Here is a 26,396-nt window from a genome sequence, read left to right on the forward strand (position 1 = left end):
CTGGATATTTGGCAAAACTTGGCATTTAACCATGAGAAAAAGGGGCTGTCAAATGAAGGAAAGGAAACAAGTGTATATTAAATGCTAAGCACTTCATCAATGTTATCTTATTTGATTCTCAAAACAACCCTGGAAAAGAGGTGCTATTACAACTTCCATTTTGCAACTGACAAAATGAGGCAGGCAATAGTTAAAGGATTTGTCCAGGTTCACAGACTTCTAAATCCAGATGATGGGTAAACGATAACATCATGAATTACAATGATCCCACAGGAATCCAGTGAACTTGCCTAGTTTCAATCATCTTGCATTTATTAAGTGGCTACTATGTGCCAGGAACTGTGCTAAGCATTGGGGATCCCTCCGTGATCATTCCTTCTATTTCCCCTTCACTAGCTATTGTACTGTTATCTTCTCTTATGCAGCTATATTCCTTGAGAAGGCTGCCTTAAAATAGATGTCACCACTTCCTTCCTTCTGGCTCTCTACTTAACTCTCTTCAGTTTGGATTCCAATTTCAACATTCAACTGACATTGTGCTTTCCAAAGTTACCAATGAACTCTTTATTTCAAAATCTAATGACTTTTTCTCAATTCTTATCCTTCTTGACTTCTGTGCAGCCTTTGACACTGTCAATCATTCATTCTCTTCTCCATGATACTCTCTTCTCTATATGTTTTCATGACTCTGCTCTCTCCTGATTCTCTTCTCACCTATATAAATATTTCTTCCCAATGTCTTTCACCAGATCTTCTTCAAAGGCAGACCTACTAATCTGTGGATGTCTCTCTAAGCTCTATTCTGAGTCCTCTCTTTTTCTTCCCACTTTATTATTCACTTGGGGAATCAGCTTCAATAGCTTCAATTACTCTCTATCTGAAGATGATTCTCAGATCTATCTGTCCAGTCTTAACCTCTCTCTTCATTTTATTCTCATATATCCAACACTCTATTGAATATCCCATACTTAATATCCCATAGAAATTTAAAAGGCAACATGTCCAAAATGGAGCCCATTACCTTTTCCTCCAAACCCTTCCTTCTTCCTAACTTCCATATAAATAGTACCCTCATCCTCCCAGTCACCCAAATTTACAATCTGATGTCATCCTCAAATTCTTGCACTTTTTCACCAACCATATCCAATTAGTTATCTCTACCTCTTGGATATGTCCTCTACTTTCCTCTGATACTGGCACTATCTTGATGCAAGCCTTCATCGCCTAATATTTAAACTATTTCAATAACTTTGTGTTTAGTATCCCTATCTCAAGTCTCTTCTCATTCCTATCTATTCTCCACTTAGCTGTAAAATTGATCTTTTAAAATAAAGATCTGACTATGTCACTCATCCCTCTCCATTCAATAAACTTCAGTGGCTTCTTCTTGTCTCCCAGATCAAATACAAAGTCCTTCATTTGACTTGTAAATCCCTCCATAAGCTATCCCTTCCTATATCTTATTCCTCATCATGTGCTCCATGAAGGATTCCTTCTCCCAACCTCTCTGCATTTTTACTGACTATCCCATGTGCACTCTCTCCCTTCTTTATCTCTTAGATTCATTCCCCTGGCTTCCTTCAAGTATCAAATCAAATCCTTCTTCAAAAAACCTTTCCCAGTCCTCTTTAATGTTACTGTCCTTCCTGTGAGAATAATTCAATTTTATATTAGCAATATTTCTTGTTTGTACAAAATTCTTTGATATTGTCTTCCTCATTAGACTGTGCATTCCTGAAAGTAGGGACAGTTTGTTTACATGTGCCACATATGTGGCACATAGTAGGTACTTAATAAATGCTTATTGACTAAGTCGGGGATAGCAAGACCAATGACCAAAAAATCAGGAGTAAAAAAAAAGAGTAAAAAAAGGTTTATATGCATTTTGCAAAGTCAGTAACTTTCTCAAAGTAATAGCTCCTCTATCTTTCTAAAGATGACAGAATCATAACAACATCATTGATTTGGAAATGAAAAGGATCTTAGAGATCACGTAGTTCAAACAAATATTTTATAGATCAAAGATTCTTAAACTGTGAGTTATGACCCCATGTGGGGGTCACATAACTGATTGTGAGAGTTGTGAAATTATGATTTATTATCAGTAAATATTTAATTTGTATACATATTTTTATGCTTATATTCCTGGGGTTACATAAAACTTTCTCTGGTAAAAAGAGATTGCAAATGAAAAATGTTTAAGAAGCCCTGTTAGAGATGAGTAAAATGAAACCCTGAAAGCCTCAATGAGTTCTAGAAGATTCTCTAATCTCCCTGGTCACTAAAGGCCTTCCTTCTCACACTTTTACAGCATTTTGTTTTTCTCTAGTGTACTCTAGTGTACCTCTAGTAATACATATCTCTCACTATCCATATATTTATTCCCAATGCCTCTAAATACCATCAACACAGAGATTATCCCTTATCTAAATTTCATAACCCAGTGATGTACATGGAGTAGGTGAATTAAAAAATATTTGTGTTATGGCGCATTGATCATGGAGTCAGGAGCATCTGAGTTCTAATTTGGTCTCAGTCATTTTCTAGCTGTGTGACCCTGGACAAGTCATTTAACCCTATTTGCCTCAATTTCCTCATCTACAAAATGAACTGGAAAAAAGTGGCAAATCCTTGCAGTACCTGTGCCAAGAAAACCCCAAATGTGGTCATGGAAAGTTGAACATGACTGAAATGCCTGAACAACAAGAAAAAAAAGATTGAACCATTTTTTCCCAGCAACCTTCTCCTCAAGAGTCTTGCCTAGTTATAAATCATGTTGCAAAGAAGGAAGAACTTCAAGTTCTTGAAGTCAAGGGATTGATATGGTAATAAATATATAATAAATTTCTTCTTCATGTATTGGACTCAAGTCATTGATATGGTAATAAATCAATCAATAAATAAAAAGATCTCTTCTCCATGTGTTACAGATAAAATGGAATGAAATTAAAGGCAAACTGAAGTCCTTAAGAGCTGGAGCCACTCTTCCAAAGTTGCTACACCTTGCTTTGGCTGGTCAAACGGAACCAAGTCCGTCTGACTGAGAGGTTTGGTCCCCTTCAACCAGCTACAGCAGGGCTGACATCACCCAGAACTGGGAGGCAAGAGAAGAAGCTCACTCATCTCAACCATTGAGCCCTGATCTCAGCAGCATCTTCTCTAGTTACCAAGAAGGAAGGGACAGAGGGATTCTGAGTCAATACAACATCAAATGAAGCTTCATACTTAAGTACTAACAAATTTTATCTATATACTGTATGTACAATCAACCCATGAACAATTATTTGTTGCTTCTCTATCATGGACAGCTAAGTAGCACAATATCATAGAGTGCTGGACTCAGAGACAGGAAGATCTAAATTTGAATTCTGCCTCAGACTTTTATTAGCTATGTAACTCTAGACAGTCTCAGTTTCCCCATATGAAAAATGGGGGTAATAATAGCACCTACTTCAAAGCAATGTTTTGAGTGTCTGAGATAACAAATATACTATGTTTTATATTATAATAATAATTATTATTATATTGACACTATCCCAGAGGCATTGAGAAATACAAGAAAAAAGGCAAATAGTATGTGATTCTGTCTTTCATGAATTTGAAATCTAACTGGAGAGATAGGGAAGCAGTTAAGTAAGCAGTCAAATAATAATATGAGACCATCTGGGGTCAAGACAAAAATGAGAAAAATAAAAATCTAAAGAAGGGTGGATCATTGGAGGCTAGAATAATTGAAACTGTTTCATGGAGTAGGTTGGATCTGTGTAGCATATTGAAAAGTGGTTTGAATTTTTAGGTAGAAGAGAGAGGGTAGGAAACCAATAAAATCAATTTATAAAGCTCACCAATTATATCTAGTACACAAGTACTGTTAACTCTCTGATAAGTATTAAAAGTTAAAAGACCCAGCTTTATCACCTACTAGCTATGTGACCTTGTGACAAATCACCTGATCTCAATGAGCCTCAGATTCTTTATTTATAAAATTAGTTTTGGACCAAATGACTAAGGTTCCTTCCATTTCTAAAGTCCTAAATGATCTAATAATAATCTAATATAATAATAGCATCTAGTTCAGAACTAGATAACTCTGAAGTTAACTTTTTACCCACTATATTTCTCAATATTATTGTTACAGAATTTATATCTGCTATATATAGTACATTCAGGACTTGAATATATATTCTCTGAATATTGTGCTATCAAATAATATCAATTCAACTCAATATTCATTGAGTTGTCTACTCTGCACAAAGGAGGTTCTGAGGACAAGAAGATTTAAAAGGTAATGTTCCTGCTCTCAGAAAGCTTGCATTCTACTGGGCAAAGGGGAAGAATAGAGTATGGTAAGTTAGGATTAAAAGGGAACTAGTATTACATGTATATCATCTTCATGAATGTACACATCTATAAATGCTATAACAATAATACTGAGAAATAATATGGAATAAACCTTGAAATCAGAGAGACTTGGGCTCAAGTTTCACTTCTGTCACATATTAGCAAGTTACTTAATTTTTCAATACTCCAGTCAACTTTCTAAAGCATCAAGTTGCAGAACTCTGTATTGATAAAAAGATCCCTCATCAAAAGTTACCAGGAACGTGTCTGGAATCAGCTCAGTAAGAGAGCCAGATTTTCAGTATGACCATTTATATCTTGGAAATGGACAAATGCTATTGCTCAGGGCATAATTTACTGATTTTCTAAACATAAGAAATTGATGGAGAAAATGTTAATAAAACAGATTAAATTTAAAAATGTGTCATGAGTACAATTTTTTAAGGAAAAAAAAGCAGTTGTTAAATATTCGCCAGCACATTATTGGAGAATCAAGCATACTAACAAAATCACAAGTCCTATAGAAAACAACTACAAGTCCTAAAGAAAACAATTACAAGAATAACAGCAACAATAGTGACAAATCAAATTGACTTAGACTAACACAAATGGTAAATTTATTAATGACTATAATACACATTTGAGCCATCATATCCTAGGCCATTGTTCTATCCACAAAACATAGATATGGAGGTAAAGGCAATAATGGAGATATATAAAGAAGGAATTATGATGAAACTCCTTACTATAAGACAGATTTCATATAATTATAACCAAAACACTTAACTTAGTCACTGGAAAAAAATGCCCCAACAAAAATTCTATAACTTTCCAAGATGCCTTTTTAAACAATGTATAGTGTGGTTTTTGTCAACCAAATGGGAAATTCTGATGAATTGTTTTCCTACGTTCTCCTGAAGGAATTTTTGTTATTCACAATGAATGAAATTCTGCTCATAATTTTAATAACTCCAAAAGTATCGAAGTAATATAACATTCATCAGACTACCAATTCCACTTATCTACTTAAATATAGTAATTGGGAAGGGTATACTCATTTACATGGATCCTATTATGTGCCAGGCATTATGCTAAGTGCTTTACAAATATTATCCTATTTGATCTTCAGAGTTAAATAGGTGCTATAATTAAGGAAACTGAAGCAAAGGTTAAGTGACTCTGCTAGGGTCGCACAGATAGTATCTGAGGCTGGATTTTAATTCATGTCTTACTGATTCCAGGTTCAGAACTCTTATCTTTTGGGTCACCAGCTCTCTTGGGTTTTAATCTCTCCTTTCAACTAAATCTCTACTTACATCTCAGGAAAGAACATGAAAGAGTAGACTTGAGTCTTCATAGTGTTTCAAAGTGGGTAACCAGAAAGATTGCAAGTGAGAGATGGCATAGAATCATTTAGTGACAACCTGACATTTTCTTTCCTGAGTTTAGGAGGGATACCCAAGGTGTCCTTCCAGTGTTTGATGGTCATATCTTTCTTTTTACATATAACATCTCTAATAACAGGTACCCTTTCAATCTAGTTCTCTTCCTTCACAACCTTGCAGAAGGTATATCACAGCTCCAAGGACAAATCTTCTTTTTACCCTGCTTTTGTATTCTTCAGCTGTTACCAGATTCCTGCCCAGTAGCAGCTGATGGATTATCTGCCTGCAGCTAAGGGCTGTCCTCCCCTCTATATGCCTGTAACAGCTGGTAATACGAATCTTCTCTTCACTTCTGTCCCCCTCTAAACTTCTCTCAGACACACAAACATACTGAAGTAGTGAACAAGCAAACATCTGGACAAGGATAACTTACAGGTTGTCTTGCTCTCTCCTGTCTTAGGCCAGAAATTGTAGTCTGTCTGCTATAATAGGAAGGTCAAGTTGAAGAACATTCAGAGAGGATAATCGACTTGGTAAAGGTATCTAGGTAATACAATGGATAGGAAGTAGAACTTGGAGTCAGAAAGACCTAAATTTTAATCTTATCTCAGATACTTACTAGCTACATGGCCTTGGAGAAGTATTTCTCTATTTGCTTCAATTTCCCCATCTATAAAATGGGGGACAATAATAATACCTGCTTCATAAAGTTGTGATGCAGATCACATCTTGAAGTGCAAATATATATATATATATATATATATAATAGTAGTAACAGAAGTAGTAGTAGTAATATTAGTGGTAGTAGAAGTAGTAGTTGTAGTTGTTGTAGTAGTGGTGGTGGCAGTAGTTATAATTATTTTTGTTATTATAATACTGGTAGAAGCAGTAGTAGTAGTAGTAGTAGTCATAAGAATAGTACTAATAGCAGTAGTTGTTGCAATATTAGTAACAGCAGAAGCAATACTAATAGTAGTAGTAGTAGTAGTAGTAGTAGTAGTAGTAGTAGTAGTAGTAATAGTTGCAGTAGTTGTTTACTGAAGAGACTGGAGAATTAGTCAAAAGATTTGATTATAGTTGTCTTCAAGATTTTGAAGGGTAATCTTTCCATTACTATAACCTATTTCTCAAATGACAATGTATATAAAGGACATTGTACACTTAAATCACTCTATAAATGCAATGTGTGGTTACTGTTATTATTATACTCATGACAATAGCTTATACCCAAACATAGGCAGTCAAAAAACAAAAACCACTTTTTTTCATGGTTCATCTCATCCTTGCCCTCCATTTCACAGAGATTTTTTGGAACCTGGGTCTTTAAGAATATGATAGCAATGAAGATACCAATTCAGTTTTAAACTAGAATCTAACCACTATCATCCTTCTCTCACACATCAGCAATATCAGAAGGAAGATCCTAGAGAAAAAATAAGCAATATAGTAATTCTGCATGATCCTGAAATCAGAATTCAAGTGTCCCTTGATTCTCCCACAAGACCACTGTGGGAGGGATTAGCTCAGTAAGAAAGTCATACTGCCCCAGGTCTGGTTTTACTCATCACACCACAGTTCTTCCTCAAGAATGTAGGTTAGGCAGTTCTGGGGAAAATGTGGCTTTGCTTCTGCCAGGCTCTCCTCTGACACCATATGTATCCTGTAAATATCTCTATATTCATTTCACTCTTTTGCCAGTAAATGATTACACTGATTTTTGCTATCAGCTTTTTGTAGCATCCTCCTCCCATCCTTAAGCCCAAGATCTTAGTCAAGTGAGAGTGAATAAGAAAGAGAAAGACCATTGAGACTTCACATTCACAAACATTCAAAGAATATTTTCCTGGAAGGAGCTTGAATAAGAGATTCTAACCAGGACATTCTTACCTGGTTAGAATCCCAGGGCATATGAACTTGTTGAAATTTTTAAAATATATATATTATGATAACTGAATGTCAACATATTTGTCTTCTTTTATAATCTTGTGTATGTTATTTTAATAATTTAAAAATGTTGTGACAAGGGTTCATAGGCTTTACCAGACTACCTACCAAAAGATCCTATGATATAAAAAAGATTAAGAAACAAAATTTTAAAAATCTAAAGAATATATCTTAAATCCTTCCATGTGACAGGAATTGTGCTAGATTCTGAGAGTACAATGACAAAAATGAACAAATCTTGTTCCTGACAGAGCTTATATATCAAGGATATACGTGTTTATAAGTTTATGGGTAGCTGAATTTTGAGTCAAAAAGACATGAATTCAAATTCAGCCTCAAACAATTACTAGCTGTATGATCCTGAGCAAGTCATTTAACTCTGTTTAGCTCAGTTTCCTCTCCTGTAAAATGAGCTGGAGAAGGAAACTACAATACCTTTTGCCAAAAAGAAAAGGGGGGGCTTACAAAGAGACACAACTGAAACAATTGGACAATAACATATAAGTATTTATAAAATGAATGCAATGTAAATCCAAGGTAATTAAATACAGTATTGCTTAGGAGAGAGAGCACTAGCAGTTCAGGTATTTTGACTGGAAAAAGTTTTGCCAGGAAAGGTTTTTTTGTAAGAATGGATTGCTGGGGTAGAATTTGGAAGAAAATATGGAATCTATCAATTGGAGGTAAGGAGGTACTGCATTCTAGACATAATAGAAGTCGGTGCAAAGTTGCAGAAATGAAAGATGGAAGTTTATGTGAGAGAAAGAGAAAAGGTAAGTTTGGTTAGATCATAGAACATAGAAAAGAAAGGTTGGGGTAGGTAAGGAAAAGCTGCTTTTTATTATGTATGCTGCTGCCACTGCTGGTGGAGCTCCTGCTATTACTACTGTTATTATGGCTACTGTTATTATTACTCTTGCTACTTCTGCTACTATTACTTTTATTATGGCTACTATTATTATTACTTTTGCTATTTCTGCTGCTACTGCTATTATTATGGATAATAATATTATTATTACTGCTACTGCTGCTACTATTATTATTTCTACTGCTACTGCTACTATTACTACTACTATTATTATAGACACTATTATTATTACTACTGCAACTGCTGCTGCTGCTGCTACTATTATTATGGTTATTATTATTATTATTATTAGCACTACTGCAGCTGCTACTACTACACTACTATTGCTACTGTTACTGCTACTAGGTTATGTTTTAACATACTATACAATTTAGATTAAGTTTACCAATGTTCAAAGTAAGAGATGAAAAAACAGTGAATTTAGTATGAGAACATTTGGGTCCAATCCTAGTTTTACATATATTAATGTATAACTTTTAAAAAGTTATTTAACTACCCTAAGCTTCAATGACTTCATCTTTAATATAAGTGACATAATTTCTAAGTTCTCATCAATGTAAACTCTATGATGGAGGTAATGTGATATCATGGATAGTATACTGGGCTTAGAGTCAGAAATATTTGTATTTAAACTGTTCTTCTGACACTGACTAGCTTTATGACCCCAGACAAATCATTTCTAATCTCTCAGTCTCATTTTCATCATTTATGAAATGAAAGGGTTGGCTTGGCTGGGTTTTAAAGTTTCTTCCAGGTTTCAATATAGGCTTTCAAGATTATCTTCTGTTTTTGGTGACTTGAAACAGTCTATTCTTCAAAAATCTCAAAAATAAAAAGAAGCATGGGAAACTATGTGAAGTTTTGTTTTATGTTACCATTTTTAAAATCTCTTGTCCTCCTTCTTTACTCCAAATTTTACAAAACTACAAAGTCCTTATAGACCCCCAAAGTGACCAAAGAGGCCCCAAAGTTACTAAGAGTGTGTACCATAATAGATATTGCATTATTTCCACAGAGACACCTGAATGAGCTTGTATATATTTTGACAGATAGAAGACAATGTCAAATTTAGCCTTATGGGAATTTCCCCTGTGAGGATCAAATGAGAAAAATTATAAATTGCTTAGCACAGAGCCTGACATTATAAGAGCTATATAAATGTTAGCCATGATGATGATGACTATTCCTTTACTCTAATAAAAGTAAAAAAAAATCTTTTTAAGCAATATATTTAAGAAGGTATGCATCCCAGAGATATTTGAAGATATTTCTTTGCAATGTCAGATTTTTAAAAATATAAATTTATTCTATTGAGCTTCAGAAAAAAAAAAATGAACAAGTGATGATAGTTAGCACAATAAAGGAAAGGCATAAGGGTTGCAAGAGGCAGAAGTTGGTCAAAAGAATGAGAGGTTTGGTTGAAAGAGTTGAAGAAGAAAGAAATCCATTCTTTAAATTGGACATCAATGAACATCAAATGTTCCCTTGAACTAAGGATTTCAGTAGTTCATTTTATATGCATACTGTTTTGCCTAGATATCCTGACAGTTCTAGTATATGCCCTGCACTCCAAGAAACTCCAAGAAAAAAACAGAATCATAATGTTTATTATTTGTGGGGAAAGAAAAGAGTTAGACTAGTTGACATTGGAATGAAAGGTGCTTTGGTTATGGTAAAGGAATTAGAAATGATAGAGTAAAGCTTCTTAAAGTATGGATCACAACCCCATATGGGGGTCACATAATTGAATGTGGAAGTCACAAAATTATGATTTATTATGAATAAATGTGTGATTTATATACTTATTTTATATACCTACATACACAGATGTGTAAAAATTTCTTGGGTGAAAAGGGGTGATGAGTGGAAAAGTTTAAGGAGTTCTGAGATAACACATTGAACTTGGATCCAAGACCTGGGTTTAAATCCTGCTTCAGACATTCATTAGCTCTATGAACTCAGTTTCTTCATCTCTTAAATGAAAGAGTTGATCTTCATGGGCTCTAAGATCCAGCTCTCAATCTAAGATCTTATAAATATTACACAAAGTTTCTATTAAAAGAAGACTTAGGAAGGACAAGATACCATATGAAAAACTGTGGCATTAAAGATGATTAGAAAATGCAGGCATTAGATGAACCTTCCTTTTTCTTGAACTGAACAAAAGAAGGCTGAACCACGATGAAATTTGTATAGAAATATATCAAATTCAATAAATATATCAAATATGTCAACTTCAAGCAGGGATAGTAAAAAGAATTAAGAGGAAAGATAATAGGGAAAAATAGCTACAAGTGTTGAATATAGGCTTATTATATATACATACATACATATATATGATAAACATATGACATATGTATGCATATGTATAATATGTATATACACACATATATGTGTGTGTGTGTGTGTGTGTCCTGATCCTAGAAGGAGAGTGAAAAAGAGAAAATACTTAAGTAAAAATTAAAAATGAGTTGTCCATCAATTGGGGAATGGATGAACAGATTGTGGTATATGAAAGTAAAGAAATATTATTATTAAAAATAAGAAGAGACTTGAATAAAAGAATCTTGGATAGTATGAATTGAGGCACAATAAGGTGAGCAGAACCAAGACAACAGATTATACAAGGACACAATCATTATTTTTTTTAAAAAATTGAAAGATTTAAGAACTATGATCAAGACAATGACAAAGTATATATGTCTCCAAAGGATATATGATGAAGCATGCTATCTACCTATTAACAAAGAGATGATGGACTCAAGGTGAAGAAAGAAACACACATTAGTGGACATACCTACTGAATAGGTTAATGTTGTTTTCCTATGTTTATTTGTTATAAGTGAGTGTTTCTTCTTTTCATTGGTTTTTAATTGGAGGAGAGAGTTAGCAATGGTGACAGTCATTGAAACAGGTTTTTTTTAAGGCACAGAAGAGAAGGAAGTTTAAGTGAACAGATAAGAAGAACAGCTTTAAAAGTAACATTGGAATTATATCCTTTTTTTTTTTTTAACTGAGGCAAGTGGGGTTAAGTGACTTATCCAGGGTCACACAGCTAGGAAGTGTTAAGTGTCTGAGATCATATTTGAACTCAGATCCTCCTGAATTCAGGACTAATGCTCTATCTACTGTACACCACCTAGATGCCCCAAATTATATACTTTTTAATGTTTTATTTTTCCAGTTGCATTTAAAACAATTCCTTTCATTTATTTTTTAAAACTTTGAGTCCAGATTCTCTCCCCTCAGCCCCCCACTGAGAAGGCACATATAAAGTCAAGCAAAACATTTCTATAAAAATCATGCTGCAAAAGAAAACATAGATTTCCCCTCCCCAAAAAAGAAACCTTCAAGAAAAATGAAGTGAAATAGTATGATTCAATCTGTATTTAGATACAATCTCTGGGTGTGGATAGTATTTTTTCATCATAAGTTCTTCAGCCCTAGTCTTGGATCATTGTATTGCTGAGAATAGAAATCATTCACAGCTGATCATTGCTATTACTTTGTATACAGCACATTTCTCTTTGCAGAAGCTCATGAAGGATTTTCCAGGTTTTTCTCAGAGGATCCTGCTTATCATTTCTTTTTTATATCTTTTTATTTTTCCAAATACATGCAAAGATAGTTTTCAACATTCACCTTTGCAAAATCTTGCTTTCCAGATTTTTCTTCCTACCTCTCCTCCACCTCCTCCCATAGAAAACAAGCAATCCAATACAAGTTAAACATGCAATTCTTCTAAACATGTTTCTTTATTTGTCATGCTGCACAAGAAAAATCAGATCAAAAGGTGAAAGAAAAAGGAAACATGAGAGGGGGAAAAAAAACAAGCAAATACCAAAAAAAGATGAAAATACTATGCTTTAGTTAATAATCAGTTTCCATAATCCTCTCTCTGGGGATGGATGTCACTTTCCATCACACATCTTTTGGAATTGCTTTGAATCACCTTGTTGTTGAAAAGAGCCAAGTCCATCACGAGTTGATCATTACATAATCTTGTTACTATGTACAAAGTTCTCTGCTTCTACTCACTTCACTCAGCATCAGTTCATGTAAGTAGTTCTAGCTTATTTAGCTCATCATTTTTTATAAAACAATAATATTTATTAAACATTCATAAACCATAACTTATTCAGCTATTCCCCAATTGATGGCCATCCATTCAATTTCCAGTTTTGCCACTATAAAAAGGGCTGCTACAAATATTTTTGCACATGTGGATACTTTCCTTTTTTATGATCTCTTTGGGATACAGACCCAGCAGAGACACTACTGAATCAAAGAGTATGAACAGTTTGATAGCCCTTTGGGCATCGTTCCAAATTGCTCTGCAGAATGGTTGGATCAATTCACAACTCCACCAAGAATACATTAGTGTTCCAGGTTTCCCACAGCATTCCCTCCAATATTTATCATTATCCTGTCCTGTCATCTTAGTCAATCTGAGACGGGTGGACACCTCAGAGTTTTCCTAATTTGTATCTTTATAATCAATAGTGATTTAATAGTGATCACATGCCACAATTTATTCAACCATTCCCCAGTTGATGGGTATTCTCTCAATTTCCACTTCTTTGCCTTGAGGAAAAAGCTGGTATAAATATGTTTGTACATATATAGGTTCTTTTCCTTCTTAATCTCTTTTGGGATACATGCCTAATCTGGTGTTGTTAGGTCAAAAAATATGCATGATTTTATAGCCCTTTGGGCATAGAGCATATCTTTTCATTATTTATCAAATGGTAATTGGCTCATTTTAAAAAATAAATTTGACTCAGTTCCCTATATATTTGAGAAGTGAGGCCTTCATAAGAGAAACTTGATTCAAAATTCTTTTCACAATTACTATTGTTACTATATTTCTCAACTATTTATTCTATTTTTCTCTCCTTTTATCTTATCTCTCCTCTAAAGTGTTTTCCTTCTAACAACTCCCTTCTTCAATATGTTCTTTCTTCTACCACCCTTTCCCCTTCTTGAATCCCCTTCCCTACCTCCCCTTGAGATTTGAAAAGCATTTTACATTTGTTATCTCATTTGATCTTCAAAACATCTCTGTGAATTAGGTGTTATTGTTATCTCAACTTTACAGAAATTGTAAATTGAGTTTGAGAGATTAAATCACTTGCTCGCGAGTGAGGTGGAGGGGGGAGGGTCACTCAGCTATTGTCTGAGGAAGGTTTTGAACTGAAGTCTTCTAAACTTTATGTCAAGCATTATATGTACTAGCCTTTGTCATGCTGAGATCTAAAGTGTAATCACAAATAAATAAACAAAGTATTTATTAAATATTTACAATTTGTCTAGAACTGGGTATACAAAGATAAAAACAAAGACAGACCTTCCCCTCAAGAAACTTATATTCTACTATGAGAAACAGCAATAAAAGTTAATGGTGGCCAGAAAGAGACACTTTAATTTAAAATTTTACAGGTCCGACTCTAAGGGAATAAACACATCCCATGCAGAAATTATAGCAGAGATTAAAGGGATGAATTCAGAGAAACCTGGGAAGACTTGCATTAATTGATGTAAGTACATTAATTGATGTAGTATGGAGTGAGCAGAGCCAACAGAATAATTTATACAATAAATTATGAAGGAAAAAAACCAATGGAAGACTCTGAACTATAATCATCGAAGTGATCAACCACATTATTAGAGGACCAGTAAAGATGAATGCTATCTATCTTGGTCCTGAAGTCCAGATACAAAATGACACATACATTGTTTTTTTATAATAAATGCAGGAATTTGTTTTTACTGTGTAAATTTGTTATAAGATTTTCTTTTTCTCCCAATGTGATGTAGGTAGGAGAAAAAAATAAGATAACACTTGTACATTGAAAAGATAGAATAAAAGGGTTGTATGTGAGAGAAAGACAGAATCACCTACACTTGATGTTTAGAGGCTATTATTGAACCCAGTTCTATTCTTGCTAGCACAGGAGCATTGATCTGCTCCATTTTCCAAGGTGAGTGAGTTTGCCCCACTTTAGGCAACCCAGTTTCTCCCCTCCCCCAAATATTTGAGGGGCTCACCAATCAATGCCTTCTGTAACTCAGAATTGAGCATAGCTTCAGTGCAGGGGCAATTGCATCAGCTAAGATGTATCATTAGAAAAAGATCCAGCAGTCTATGTATACCTATGCTAACAAATATTAACAGTGTATTCATCTGAGCCCTCTGCTTTCACTTGGCTTTGACAGTCTTGCATCAAATTTTTAACTTATTCTTTCACTTACTTGCTTGTTCCCTTGATATAACTATAATAATAAAACTCCATTTTCCATTCATTAAAACATATAAGTTGTGCAAAATAGACATCTCAAAGTCAAGTAAAAAATTCTTTTGTTTTAGCCTTTGTTTTCATCATTTATTAAGGCTATGGTATATCTATCACAATAGCCAAAACTAATTTACATTGTGTGTCTGTGCTCAAAACTTGCCACTAGATGGTAGCAGTTCCTAACAGCATGACTCGATCCAAAAGTTGACTGATTTAAAACATTATTAACAGCAATCAGGGATCATGGGATTTATACTTGGAAGGGAACATACAGATCACCTGCCCCACAAAGTGTGCATGTTCTGGCCAAGTCCTAATGTGGTCACCTAAATTCTCTTCTCATTCTGTATTCTGTCCCACTGTGATGTCATCAGCTCCCATTATTCATTAATTCCTTTGTGGTGATGGCAGCTAAATCCTGCTCAATTTTTTGTGACCCCTTTGGAGGTTTTCTTGGCAAAAATGCTGGAACGGTTTGCTATTTTCTTCTCTAGCTCATTTTGCAGATGAGAAAATTGAAGCTCAATACAACTAGTAAGTGTCTAAGGTCAGATTTGAACTCAGGGAGATGTCTTCTTGACTCTAGGACTGGCCCTATGTACCACTTACCTGTCCCAGAAGACAATTTGTGAATCTCCATAAATTGCCCAGATCTCTCCCTGCTCTCCTGAGCAGAGCATACTGAATTGGAAGGGAAATTGAACAGCTTCTGAAAGAACAAGATAAAGGAGATCAATCATAGGATAGAAGGAACATAGGAAATAGAGCTGGAAGGGGAAGAATACAGAGAGAAGAAAATATACTCATAATACACTTCAAAATGTAATCTTTATTATTAATATTTTCTCCATCACTTTTTAAAGTCCAGAGTGCCAAACAATAACTCAAACCTTGATATGTAGCATTTGTTAATTTCCAAGGTGAAAAAGCTACCTTTGAAAATTTTAACAATCGATTTTGGAGAACTGGCACAAGGTGAATCCAGCATACAACCTCATCATTTTACAAAGAAAACTGAAGCACATGAGTGTAAGGGGATTTTCTTGAGCTCACACAATTAATCTCTACCCAACCTTAGAGAACCCAAGAGGCTATCTACAACTTTCCCCTAATTGCCCAGCTCCACCCTATTCTGTAGTTTAAGATTAAAAATATATGATACTGTAAAGAACAAGATTATAAATAAATTAGAGGAACATAGGATAGTTTTTCTCTCAGACTTGTGGAGGAGAAATTTGTGACCAAAGATGAACTAGAGGCCATTACTGATCACAAAATAGAAAATTTTGATTATATCAAATTAAAAAGCCTTTGTACAAACAAAACTAATGCAAACAAGATTAGAAGGGAAGCAACAAACTAGGAAAAACATCTTCACAGTTAAAGGTTCTGATAAAGGCCTCATTTCCAAAATATATAGAGAACTGACTCAAATTTATAAGAAATCAAGCCATTCTCCAATTGATAAATGGTCAAAGGATATGAACAGACAATTTTCAGATGATAAAATTGAAAGTATTACCACTCATATGAAAGTGTTCCAAATCACTATTGATCAGAGAAATGCAAATTAAGACAACTCTGAGATACCACTACACACCTGTCAGATTGGCTAGAATGACAGGAAAAAATAATGATGAATATTGGAGGGGATGCGGGAAAACTGGGACACTGATGCATTGTTGGTGGAGTTGTGAACGAATCCAACCATTCTGGAGAGCAATCTTGAATTATGCCGAAAAAGTTATCAAACTGTGCATACCCTTTGATCCAGCAGTGTTTCTATTGGGCTTATATCCCAAAGAAATACTAAAGAAGGGGAAGGGACCCAGATGTGCCAAAATGTTTGTGGCAGCCCTGTTTGTAGTGGCTAGAAACTGGAAATTGAATGGATGCCCATCAATTGGAGAATGGCTGAGTAAATTGTGGTATATGAATGTTATGGAATATTATTGTTCTGTAAGGAATGACCAGCAGGATGAATACAGAGAGGACTGGCGAGACTTACATGAACTGATGCTAAGTGAAATGAGCAGAACCAGGAGATCATTATACACTTCAGCAACGATACTGTATGAGGATGTAGTCTGATGGAAGTGGATTTCTTTGACAAAGAGACCTAATGCATTTCAATTGATAAATGCTGGACAGAAGCAGCTACACCCAAAGAAAGAACACTGGGAAATGAATGTAAACTATTTGCATTTTTGTTTTTCTTCCCGGGTTATTTTTACCTTCTGAATCCAATTCTCCCTGTGCAACAAGAGAACTGTTCGGCTCTACACACATATATTGTATCTAGGATATACTGCAACATATTTAACATATATAGGACTGCTTGCCATCTAGGGGAGGGGGTGGAGGGAGAGAGGGGAAAAATCAGAACAGAAGTGAGTGCAAGGGATAATGTTGTAAAAAAAAATTACCTTGGCATGGGTTCTGTCAATAAAAAGTTATTATAAAATTAAATTTAATTTAATTTTTAAAAAAGAATATATGATACTGTAATAGAATATTATTCTGCTATACGAAGTGATGAGCTCAATGATTTTTAGAAAAACATGTACAGATATACACAAAATAATGAAGAATAAAATGAACAAAACCAAGAGAACATTATGTACAGTAATAGTAATATTGTTTTAAGAATGATTTTGAATAAATAAGCTATTTTGATTATTAAAAATACCCAAACTAATTATAAAGGTTATATAAAGAAGCTTTCTGCATACAGAGAAGAAACTAATAGAAGTATGTATAAAATAATCTTACATACATACATAATACACTTATATAGGCACATACATATACACATACACACACACATATCTATTTGTGTCTAATGATAGCCTTCTCTAAGATCGGGAATGGGGGGCAGGGAAGGGAAATAAAAAAATTTTAATTTATTTTAAAATTATTATAATTTTGTTGCATTTTTGAAAGGAATAGCAAGTTGTATGTAGTAGATGTACAATTTCATGTGTAATCATCTTTTATTGTATTATGTTATAGAAATGCTTGTTTTAGTCCATAAATTAAAAATATTTTTTCTTTAAAAAATACAATTGAAGTTATAAACCTGGATGTCTGGGAAGATTGTAGTGCCTTTAATAGAAAGAGAGGTGTTAGGAGGAACAGCAGATTTATGGGAGGGGAAAGGAACTTTCTTTTGGACAGATTGAATCTGAGAAATGATGGAAGATCCAGATGAAGATGCTTAACAGGGAGTAAAAACCATAGGATCCCAGATCTGGAGTTAAAAGAGTCCTTAGAGTTCAAATCTAATTTTCTTATTTAACTGATGGGAAAATTAGGGCCCAGAAAGATTAAATGACTTGCTCCCCCCTCTCCCTATCACACAGGTAGAAAGTAACAGAGCTGGGATTTAGACCCACATGTTTTCACTCATATCTAGCATTTTCCCATGGTTCCAATTAAAGTTTTTGTCTTCCTTAGAAGCTAAACTTTGACATTTTCTCTCTATGAAATCTTCCCTGATCCCCTCAGTTGTTAATGCTTGCTCCCTGCTCAAACTACCTTGTATTTATTTATCTATAAACATACTGAATCCCACCTCCAGGGAGAATAAAAATTGTGAGAGGAGTTTCTGTGTTTATCTCTCTGGTAACTGTATCAGGTATTAATTCAGTGGATAAAACACTGGGCTTGAATCACAAAGATTCATTTCATGCGCTCAAATCTAACTTCAGACACTTACTAGCTGTGTGACCCTGGGCAAGTCACTTAATCTTATTTGCCTCAGTTTCCTCAGCTGTAAAATGAGCTGGAAAAGGAAATGGCAAACCACTCCAGTTTTTTCAAGGAAAAATTTAAAAGGGATCACAAAGATTGAGACATGATTGAAACAAATGAACAACATCTCTGGCATCTGCAATGAAGCACAGGAGGTGAAATCAGCTGGAATATGCCTCTGATACTATCTATGTGGTACTACACAAATTATTTCTTTTCTTTGTAAAGACACAGGGAATGTCCTAGGACTTATCTGTTATGGGCCAGAACTCTGAACTTGAAACAAGGATTCTTACAAGGTACTAAGTGGAATTGATGAGACAATGGTTGATGAGCCAATCTAGTTTAGCATGATGCTTAATAGTTCTCTAAATTCAGTATGATTGACTTAATCTTACAACAAATAATGGTTTCCTAGTGATATAATGATTGGTTTATACTCAGTGTAGAGCATATAAGCTAGGAGCCTCAGCCAGGTTCATTCCAGTAGGTTCAAGAGTGCTTTCCCCATAATAGGTGGTTGATAGATATTTATTGAATAATCCAACAGCATCATTTTACAGATGAGGAAATTGAGACTCAGTGTCCAAGGTCACATTCAAATGTTCTTTATTATGTATCCACCTAAGCATGAACCCTATTCAATACATAGTAAAGATCCCAGTTCCCTGTAATCAAAATCTAAAAGAATGTACTGTTCAAATGTATGTTGTTAAAAATGTGTGATTAAGAGATCTAACTCAGTTTCAATTGATCAATGATGGACAGAAGCAGCTACATCCAAAGAAAGAACACTGGGAAATGAATCTAAACCATTTGCATTTTTGTTTTTCTTCCCGGGTTATTTCTATTTTCTGTATCTAGGATATACTGTGGCTTATTTAACATATATAGGACTGCTTGCCATCTGGGGGAGGGGATGGAGAGAGGGAGGGGAAAAATCGGAACAGAAGTGAGTGCAAGGGATAATGTTGTAAAAAATTACCCTGGCATGGGTTCTGTCAATAAAAAGTTATTTTAAAAAAGAAAAAATAATAAATAAATGAAATAAAAAGAAAAAAAGAAAAATGTGTGATTATTATGCTCAGTGATGATAGAATGGCAAGAATACATATACTACATACAGTAAGAATACATATAATAGCATACAATAAAAAATAAGGAATATCAGTATTTATGCAGAACTACAATTTCCCAATGTCCCTAATTGCAATTGTAATTTTTAAAAATAAGTTCATTTAAAAGAAGACTTCCTGAATTCACTGCAGCTTTTTATTGATGTATATTTTCTTAGTCAATAAATACTAATATTACATTGGGGAATAGCTGAATAAGTTATGGTATGTGAAAGTAATAGAATATTATTGTCCTATAAAAAAATTAGGAACAATCTGATTTTAGAAAGGCCTGGAAAGATTTACATGAACTTGTTGAGGATCACAAGCAGTGATTACAGGGAGGTCACAGTATTTCCCTCTAACCTCTACCAGAATTGCTGGCATGCTTGGATTGGTTCTCCATGACGACTATTTACTCCCAGAGGCTAGCACAAGTATATGAATATATACAATAATAGGATGTACCTGGAACCATAAATTTGATATGGTCTTCACAGAGACTACCTGACATAAACCAGAGACATAAGGCAGGAATTGCTACATGGCACAAATATAGAACAAAGAAATTCTTGAGTTGCACAAGTGCTGTGTAGAGCCTATTATGTAAGTATATTTATGTATATAAGTGTATAAGAATGACCAATAAAGTGGACTCCATTTTCATGAGTTTCAGTGTCTCTCCCCTCTTGTTCCTAGCTCACTTAAGAGATGAAAAGCGGGACTCACGTCTCCAGAAACACTGATCTGGAAGTGATGCTGAGCAAAACAACACCAAGAATACAGTATGCACAATACCATCAATATTATGCAATGGGCAACTATGGAAGATCTGGTTCTTCTCAGCAGTTCAGTGATCCAAGGCAATGCTAATAAACTTTGGAAGAAAACACCATCGGTATCCAGAGAGAGAACTATGGAGAATGAATGCAAGTCATCATATGCCATGTTCACTTTTTTTTTCTTTTTCTTTTTTTTTTCTCTCATGGTTTTTTCCTTTTGTTCTGAATTTTCTTGCCCATCATGATTCATAAAGAAATGTATATTGAAAAAAATTAATACACATGTATAACCAGAAAAAAGAAAACAATAAAAAGCAATAAATAAATAAATAAATAAAATACTCGTATTATAACTGTTAATCATGTGGGAATCCAAGAAATTTTGACATTAAGGAATTGTTGGATCATATATCTAGAACTAGGAGGCACCTTTGAAGTCATTTGATCCAATCCCGTATTTTACAGATGAGGAATTTGAAACCTAGAGAAGATGAATATATTGTCCAAAGCCTTTTAATAGGGTAAATGACAGAAGAGGAGATTCAGCTTCCCACTCAAGGTTCTCACTCAATTAATAAGAATTTATTAAGATAGACATATAAAAATGAAAATGGAGAAATTTCTGCCCCTGAAAAGCTTACATTCTATCCAAGGAGATAATACATGCATAAATAACTAGAGAAAAAAACTAATACAAGGTAACAGTAAACCGTGTCCTCCTTACAAATTTCCCTGTTACTCTAGAAGGCACCTGTCATCCTGTCAGTCATGAAATCCGGGTCTCATCTTACTTTCTCTTTTCCTAATAGTATCTGTTGCCAAGACCTGTAAATTTTACTTCCTTACTATCTTTGGTCTACTCTTCTTCATCTCTTCTGACACTGCCACCTCTCTCTTTTGAATCATTTTTCAGTCATGTTCAACTCTTCATGACCCCATTTGGGGTTTTTTGTCAAAGATACTGAAATAGTTTACGATTTCCTTCTTCCACTCATTTTATATATGAGGAAACTGAGGTAAACAGAGTTAAGTGACTTGTCCAGGGACCAACCCAGAGGTCGGATTTGAATTCTAGTCTACTTTATTCCAAACCCATTACTCTATCTATTGTGCCATCTAGGTGCCCTGACATTGCTCCCACTCCGGTGGAGTATCTTCCCATAATCACCTCACATCTAGATTAGTATAATAGCCTCTTGGTCAGTCTGCTTGACACAAGTTTTTCCCTCCTCCTCTCACTTGTAAAAATGATTTTCCTAAAACATGTCTCACCATGCCACCCCGACTCAGCTAAGTCTATTACACACTATCCCTCCAGGATCAAATATAAAATCCTGTTTGACATTCCAAGTCCACACCTATCCAATCTTCTTTTACCTTATTCTTATCTTCAACCCCTACCCATCATCTACTCAGAGATCCAATACCCTGAACTCCTGACAGTTCCTTGAAGAAAACTCCATCATTCCCAAACTCAGAGAATTTTCACTGACTACATCCCTCCTTGGAATATTCTCTTTCCTCGTTTCTATTTCCTGGATTCCTTTAAATGTTAACTAAAATCTCATTTTTCTCCAGAAGCCTTTCCTGATTCTCTTTATTTCTAATGTTTTCTTTCAGTTAATTATCTACAAGTTATCTGCTATTTGACTTATTTGTATATAGCTGTTGATGTGTTGTCTCTGGCATTAGTCTGTGAGGTCCTGAAAGCAATGACAGTAATGTCCTTTATCCTCAGTATTACCACAGTACTTAGCAAAAAGTAGGCACTTAAACTAATACTTGCTAACTGATTAATGGAGGCGGATACTTGAAGCTGGAGTATTCAGGAAAGGTTTCAATCCAAAAGCTTGGGGACCACTGTCCAGTATAACTAATCACCCTCTTACTCTTCTTTTTCCTTATAAGAAAACATACCCAGACTATATTGCTACAATGGAAGGAAAGATTGGGAACCAATAGTCTAGGCTTTTACCTAGCTTGATCAGAAGGAAAAGAACTTCCCTCCCTGCTATCTGTGTTAGTTAGGTCATCTATTAAAAACTAGATTAGAGAGGAGGCAAAATCAGGACAATTTCATATCATGCTACTTTCATCTTGGGCCCCCTGTGGGTGGGGGAAAGGAAGGGAGTCGCTGAATGCTTTTGCTCAGAAAGTGTGCTACACTAGTAAATATTCAATTTTTCCATAAGTATTTTTTTTCCTTTTTCCTTAGTCTGGTGATTCTCCTAAGGATGTTCTGTAGTGGGTAGAATTGGTAATTGGTAATAAAGAGCCCATCACAGTCTACTCCTTTCTAGAATCCTATGAAAATTGTCTTTATTTTACAAACATTTACTGATCAACAATAACATAACTGGCAAAACTGTAAGTTATATAGGACTTAAAGTACACAAATACACTGTTCTTGGAACTTACAATTGGTCCAGTTGTTATCTTTCTTCCCACAAGAAGTTCAGGTATTATCTTCTATATGAAGCCTTTCTGGAACCCCCAATTGCTAGAAGTTTATTGTCTACCATGGACTAGTTACTGAGTAAGGTCCCAGTAAGACAAAGATAAAAATATAACAGTCCTTGATCTTAAAAAATTTTTTGCTTTATTAGAAGAAAAAATGTATATAGAAAATTATACAAAGTAAATTCTAAGAAGATACTATAAATTTCAGGAAGAGCTTCCTGTAGAATATTGTACTCAATCTGAGCTTGGAAGGAAATTAGGATTTCTATGAGTCAGAAGTGGAGAGACTACATTCCGGTCATGAGAGACAGATGTCTCCTATAAACGTTCAGAGGTACAACATAGAATTTCATCTATATGGAACAGTTAAATAGCCAAGTTTGATTAGTTTATAGAATATGTGAAGAAGAGTAGTGTGCAATTGTCCTAATAAGATTAACTAGAGCCAAATTATGAAGTTTTAAAACCCTTTTTAAAAATTGCAGAATACTTTATTTATATTACAGTAAATAATATTGGGAAAGGGGGAAGTCTTCATTTTATCCTAGATCTAAGACTTGGAAGTCACTGGAGTTCCTTGAACAAGAGAATGATGTGATTGGATCTCTGCTTTGGGACTATCAATTTGACAATTATTTGGAAAATGAATTGAAAAGGGGAAAGACTGGAGACAGGGATACTAATGAGGAAGTTATTCCAATAGTTCAGGTGAAAAATGATGCATGTCTGTGGCCATACAAATGAAAAGAAGAAGAAAAAAGGAAGAAATGGGGAGAGAGAAAGAGAGAGAGAGAGAGAGAGAGAGAGAGAGAGAGAGAGAGAGAGAGAGAGAGAGAGAGAGAGAGCAGGTATGACTTGGCAACTGATTAGATAGATGGGATGAAAGATGATAAGAATCAAGAATGAATTTGAGGCTGTAAAACTGGAAGACTGGAATGATGGGGTATACTCAACCAAGACAGGAAAGTTAGGAAGAAGTCTATGTGTTTAAGAGAAGAATAACAATTTTGTTTTGAGTATGTTTAGTATGAGATGTAAGAGTTGTCTAACAGATAGTTGATTATCCAGGACTAAAATTCAGAAGAGACTGAATTTATGTGTATGTATATATGTATGTGTATACATATGTGTGTATATATATGTGTGTGTGTGTGGGTGCAAACCAATTGCAAAAACGATGTTAATTAAGCCCACAAGAGATGAGATCAAATGCAATTGTTTTTAATTCATTTATTTATTTTTATATGCCATTATATAACTCCTGTTTCCCCCACCCACCCAGGGAAGGGAAAGGAAGTCAAGGGAAGGGAAAGGAAAGGAAGGAAAAAATAATCACCTCATCATAAATGTGCATAGTCTAGCAAAATAAATTCCTACAATGGCCATGGACAAAATATCTGTCTCTTTCTATGTTGTAAGTTCATCACTTCTCTGGCAGGAAATAAAGGGTTTCATCTTCAGGCCTTTGGATTCAAGGTTTATCACTGAGATCAAAGTTATTATGTATTGTTAGATGAAACTAATTCTCACTTTAGATTTTTACCTCAGAACAAATAAATTATCTTTTGTATTTTCTGCAATTTTCTGCTTCTTACTGACAGCTGATAGATACTAAGTAATGAAGATGATGATTGAAGGTCCTCTGAAGATAAAATCTTCAGGACAAAAACAGTACCTTAAGCATGCTTTTACTTATTCAGTATAGGCCAATGTCTTTCTCACACACAGCCGGTATTTAATAAATGTTTGATGAATAAATAAATGAATAATGGAATCTAGAGATGAGCAGTGTAATCCTGTGCTAGATGCTACAGACCTTTCGTCAACAAGGCTAAAGTCAGAAACTGGGTTATTTTCTCCTCTCTATCAACTAATGTCAGCTTCCCCATTATTTACCAGATTGCTGCTTAGTCATCATATCCGGATGCCTTGTGGGTTTCCATGATCTGTTATTAACCCTCTGTCTGTCACTTTCATATATTAGCTTCACCAAATTTTGCTTTAATGCTTCCATAGCAACTTTTATTTTAAAAAAAGAAAAAAATAAAAAACCTTTGTACTTTGTTACAGCTCTTTCTAGGGTATATATGAACTCAGAGCAGAACTCCAACAGTTCTGAAAGACAATGATGGTGCGTCTGCCTTCTTCATAGAGGGAGTATTCTAAGAACATGGCAGCCATAGTTCACTAATATGTCTAAGGTGGGATCCTACAAAGTCAAATTTCAATTGTTTGAAAATTGAACATTTCTAGATCTTTCATCCAGCAAAGTCACTACTAAAGTCACCTCAGTCCTTTAAAAAATATTTATTAGACCCACCATCCCCTCAGTCTTTTTTCTTAATCTCTCCTCCTTCCTCAGCCATTTTATATTTTTCCTCCTTTCTTAATCAAACTTCTTGGAAAAGTCATCTACACTTGCTACATCCACTTCCTTACCTCTAAGTCCTAATGGTTTCAAAATTTATCATTCAATTGAAAATGTCTTCTCCATAGTTATCAATGATATCTTAATTACCAAATCTGGTGATTATTTTCTTGGTTCTCAACCTTCTTGACTTCTTTGCTGTATTTGACCTGTTAACACTCTTTACTCCCATATATTTCTCCTTTCTGTATTACTGTAACAGTATCTTCTTTTGAGTCTTCTCTTGCTTGTCTGACCATTCCTCAATCTCATTTGTTGGTTTATCATCATTATCATTGTCTCTGATTTTCAAAGAGGGCCAATGACAGCACAGAGTTATATCTTGAGTTGCAAATGACTTAGATTTAAATGTAGAACTGCACAAATTCATCAACCTCATTCTCTCTTCCAGGGTCAAAACAAAAGTCAGAATAATTGGTGATGGTCCAGGATAGACTAGCTGACCTTGGCATCTTTGATACTAGTTGACTAAGCTCTGAGGATTTCATTGGTTTTGCTTCAGCTACCTTCTTGGCTGTTGGAATAAAACTGTTCTCATCAATCCATTCTACCAGGAGAAGCCTTTGCATGTTTGGTATTAACAGTCTCTTAACTCACTGATCGATTTGAAGCTTATGGTTTAACCTCACCTTGATTTAACCCTTCTGAGACAGTTTTATCAGGATGTGTCCATTATGCATGGATGAAGCCCCAGAGAGAAGAGTTGGGTGAAAGGTGGATAACTTTGAGAAACCTGAAAAGGACTCAAGCAAGACCTCCTTCAAGAAGTACTAAGTGCTCTTTGGACAATCCCTACACTATCAGTATCACACAGCCTAATTGTAGGTGTGCCCTGAGGCTCTTTCCTAGACCTTTTTATCTTCTCCTTTTAAAGTCTCTCTGGGAAATATCATCTCCCATTGGTTTAGCTATAATCTCTATGCAATTAACTCAAAGTTCTTTATATCCAGCATCTCATCTGAGCTTCAAGTTCATATTGTTTATTTGGCATTTCTAAATATCCCAAAAACATTTCAAACTCAAC

The 26,396-nt window shown here is 34.7% G+C and overlaps 1 long non-coding RNA gene across 1 annotated transcript in view; it reads left to right on the forward strand.

The window, feature by feature from the left end:
• LOC127561846 (uncharacterized) overlaps positions 1 to 20,823 on the forward strand; it is a 40,103-nt gene extending 19,280 nt beyond the window's left edge. Inside the window, exon 3 of the long non-coding RNA XR_007953551.1 lies at positions 20,402 to 20,823. This is a non-coding gene — a long non-coding RNA (uncharacterized LOC127561846). The remainder of the gene's footprint in view (positions 1 to 20,401) is intronic.
• Positions 20,824 to 26,396: the final 5,573 nt, after the last annotated feature.

Source organism: Antechinus flavipes, chromosome 4 (assembly GCF_016432865.1).
Source record: "Antechinus flavipes isolate AdamAnt ecotype Samford, QLD, Australia chromosome 4, AdamAnt_v2, whole genome shotgun sequence".
Classification (NCBI taxonomy): Eukaryota; Metazoa; Chordata; class Mammalia; order Dasyuromorphia; family Dasyuridae; genus Antechinus; species Antechinus flavipes.